Raw genomic sequence first — 4,386 nt, forward strand, 5'->3', positions numbered from 1 at the left:
TTGCCAATAGCCTGAGGTTAGATCAAATGTACTGAGGTACTTGGCTGCACCAAGTCTATCCACCAGTTCATCTGTCCTTGGCAAGGGGTGGGCATCAGTCTTAGTGACTGCATTTAGAGCTCTATAGTCCACACAGAATCTCAACTTCTTCGATCCTGTCTTTGGTACTAGATCAACTGGACTAGACCATGGACTTGTAGAGGGCTCTATAACCCCGAGATCAAGCATCTTGTTGACCTCTCCTTTGATGTGGGATCTCACATGTTCTGACATTCTGTACCCCCTGCTTTTGACAGGTAAACATTCACCAGTGAGAATATCATGCTGGACCCAAGGGGTCAAGCCTGGTGATAGTGAAAACAGGGAGGCAAACTGATTCAACAGAATTTTGCACTCCTCCTATTGTTCAGAAGTCAGCTGAGAAGAGAGATTAACTACTTCTATCTGTTCATCTAACGGCTGGCTTCTGAGGAGGTCAGGTAGAGGTACACTATCCTCTTCCTCTTGAGCTGAGGCTAAAAGCAAAGCTCCTACTTCTGGTCTAGAGATATAAGCCTTTAAACAGTTGGTGTAAAAGACTCTGGGAGCCTCCTTAGGTCTGCCTAAATCCACCAGATAGTTCACCTCTCCAAGTTTGCCCACAACCTTGAAGGGTCCTATCCATTTGTCCTGCAAGACCCTCTGCCTTGTTGGCAACATAACTAGTGCAAGCTGGTCTAGAGTAAACTCAACCATGTTGGCCTTCTGGTCATGCCAATGTTTGACCAGAGCCTGACCTGCTTTCAAGTTATCACTTACTTCTGCCATCATGTGTGACATTCTCCTCCGGAGACCTATCACATAGTCAGTCACTCTGACTGGCTTGGGGGAAGGAGCATTCTCCAACCCCTCCTTGATCAGGGCCAATGGACCTCTGACTGGATGGCCATAGAGAAGTTCAAAGGGACTGTAACCAACTCCCTCCTGAGGGACTTCTCTATATGCAAAGAGAAGGCATGGCAGTAGAAGGTCCCACTTTTTCTTAAGAGGTTCTCCTAAAGCACCTATCATGCTCTTCATAGTACGATTAAACCTCTCTACCAGTCCATTTGTCTGTGGATGGTAGGTTGTAGAGAACTTGTAAGTGACACCACAGTTTTTCCACATGGCTTGCATGTAGTGGGACATAACATTGGATCCCCTGTCGGATATCACTTCCTTAGGAAACCCTACTCTGGTAAAAATACCAAGTAGAGCCTTAGCCACAGCCTGAGCTGTAACAGTTCTCATAGGTATAGCTTTGGGGTATCTTGTAGCATGGTCTACTACAACCAGGATAAACCTGTTCCCTGAAGGTGTGGGAGGGTCAAGGGGACCGACAATGTCAATGCACACCCTCTCAAAAGGAACTCCCACCACTGGGGGAGGCACCATGTGCCACATTCTTGGCTCCACTCTTTCCAGAGGTTTGGCAAGTGTGACAGCTCATACAGAATTTGTCCACTTCTGAACCCATTTTAGGCCAGTAGAAGTAGAGAGAGAGCCTTTCCTTGCTCTTCTTGAAACTCAAGTGACCAGCCAAAGGTATCTCGTGGGCTAACTGTAGGAACTGGAGTCTGTTGGCAAGGGGCACTACAAGTCTTTTGCAGTCCGCAGGGGTAGACTCAGTTGGTTCACTGTAGAGGAGGCCATCTTCCCAGCTTAACTTGTGCTTCCCAACTTCTTGCCCATCCAGTTGGTTGGCAGCCTGCTGTCGAAGACTTTCAAGAGTAGGATACTCTCTCTGTCCTTTGTTAAAGTCTGCCCTGTTGGGTCCACCTTCTGCCAATAGAGACTGCAGCTCAGGATGTTCCACAGGGACAAGATCTCCAACTAAGACAGTGTCTTCTTCCAGATCTGACTCTTCAGATGCTGGGTCAACCACACAAGGTTGCACCTCACACTCTGCCTCAGCAGGTGGAATAGTCGCAGGCGTGACTTTGGACAATCTTGGGGAGGTCCTTGTAGGTAGCACAGGGGTGCTGTCTGACTTTTTCCTGGAGGTCTTGGGTTTCCCCTTTGTCTCTGTTTTTCTAGAAATGGCAGTGAGCAACTCCTGTGGAGTGGGAGTGATAGTTTCCTCTATCATTTCCTCTGGAGAGCCTCTCGAGGTTCTCTCCCTTGCAGACCTTGTGAGCTCCGGTTTCCTTTTACTGGGAGGCTTGGGGGTGCTTGACACAACTCCATGCGTTTTAAGGTCATCACCCAACAGGACTCTCCCAGGCACTTCACTATGAACACTATCAGGTATCTTGACAGTCATATCATTACACTGGATGAGAGCTGGTAACTGGGGAAGCATTTGCACAGGGCCTCCAGCTAACTTGGTGGGGTTTTTTGGTGCCTTAGCAACATCCTCCACCTTGAAAAATGATTCGTCCACCACAGTTATGCTGGCGCCAATGTCTCTGATGGCAGGGGTTTCCTGACCATTCATAACAACACTATCTTTATAATACTCTTTAGTATTATCTGGGATGGAGTTATAGACATCTAAATTCTGTTGTTTGTTCCCACAAGCCCAGGGACACTACAAAAACACTGGATGAGACTCTCATGGGTTCTTCAGCCAGTAGGTGAAAGTTTCCACTTGCCATGGGTACTTCTTCCTCTGGGGAGAAGGCTAATGAGACAGTGTGGACCCCTGAAGGTTTACCCTTACATCTGGGACCCCTTTCACATGGTCAGTTGACCCACAAACATAACAATTCCCAAATGTTTTGATGAATGGGGGTTTGTTCTGACCTCCATCTGGTTTGGGTCCAGATGGTGCACTAGCCTGATTTGGTTTCCCTTGTGGTCTACCCTTATGTTGTTGTTTGTGGCCCTCTTTTGGATTGGAGGTATTAGAATTCTCTTTGTTGTCTTTCTTTGGCTGTTTCCCATCATCCTTTTTCTGAGTAGCCTCAGAATCCTTGTGAGTAGCCCTGTTGGCAACCCACAAGTCAGCAGCCTTAGCTAGCTTCCTTGGATCTATCTCCTTAGAATCAGCCAAGTGCTGTCTGAGCTCAGGAGAGCAGACATCAAATATAGACTCCAACATGACAAGATTTCTCATTCATTCATAATTATTTACCCTGTAACCCTTAATCCAACCATCTAAGTTTTTCAAACACTCACATACCCAGGTAGCCCAAGGGGTACCATCATGCTTTTTGAGGGTCCTAAACCTCTTAAGGTACTGGGAAGGGGTCTTCCCAAATCTGGTAATTAAAGCTAGCTTCACACACTCATAATCCATCCTATCCACCTCCCCCAACTCCATCACAACATCAGATAACAGTGGGTAGCCTAGAGAAGAGCCAGGGAAGCGATTGATTCCCTGTGAGACCTTGAATACCATGGTTATATTCAAACATTGCCAACCAATCTAAAATATCAAGCTGAACCTCATACATACCCACAATTTCTTTAGGCATACAGGGTCTCTTAGGACTGGAAGAACTAGAAGACTCTGGCAGAGAAGCATTTTCAAAAGACAATATTTTCATTTCAAGAACATGATTCAACTCCATTTCTCTGAGCTTAAGTTCTTGTTGTTTTTGTTCAGTTAGAGTATTTAAACGTTTGAATTCCAGTTCAAGCCTCATTTTCTCTAGAACAATGAATTCAGGACTGAGTGTAGGACCTTTGGGGGTCCCAGTGGATAAGGGTTGAGGTTGTTGAGCAGGCAAGGGGCCAGGGAGGCCTACATTAAGAGACACATCTTCCTCTTCCAACTCATCATTAATAGACATAGTATCATTCTCAATACTGTCCACATTTGATAGAGAGTCAGGTATTTCAGACCCACTCCCTAGACTTTGGTTGAACTAATTCAATCTTTTTGCCTTTGGCAGAGAGTTTCCTTTCTTTACACATGTTTCTTAAATAATCAGCAGTGTAACTCAGGAGGGTCTCCTGACTGTGGCTTTCCATATCAGACATGATTAATGTTGCTTTTTAGTGATGTTAGCCTTGTGGTTAGTTGATCCAAGGTAATAGCAGCACTCTAAGTGTAATTACTATACTTTTATCCCCATCGCTGTACACCAGTGTTAGGCAGAATTATATGCAGTACCCTTTGGGAACACTACACACAATTAAGACTACAAGTGACAGTACAATTTCACCTTTGGTACAAGCCTGTACTACACAGTTATAGTGGCAGTAGCGGAGCAGCCAGGCCTATCACAAGAGTAAGTGAGCAGTACAAATAGTTACACAAAGGACAGCAATTACTATGATTCAGGCAAACACTGACTCAAGGTTTCTAAGTAAAAGAATTTATATTTATTTACTCATCAGTTGTATAACATTTCACTATTCTAAGCAAGTTAAAAATCACAATCATAAATATACCACACCACTTCCCTTAAATTCCAGACA

This window comes from Ambystoma mexicanum, chromosome 5p (assembly GCF_040938575.1).
Source record: "Ambystoma mexicanum isolate Mex_15411 chromosome 5p, UKY_AmexF1_1, whole genome shotgun sequence".
In the NCBI taxonomy this organism is placed as follows: Eukaryota; Metazoa; Chordata; class Amphibia; order Caudata; family Ambystomatidae; genus Ambystoma; species Ambystoma mexicanum.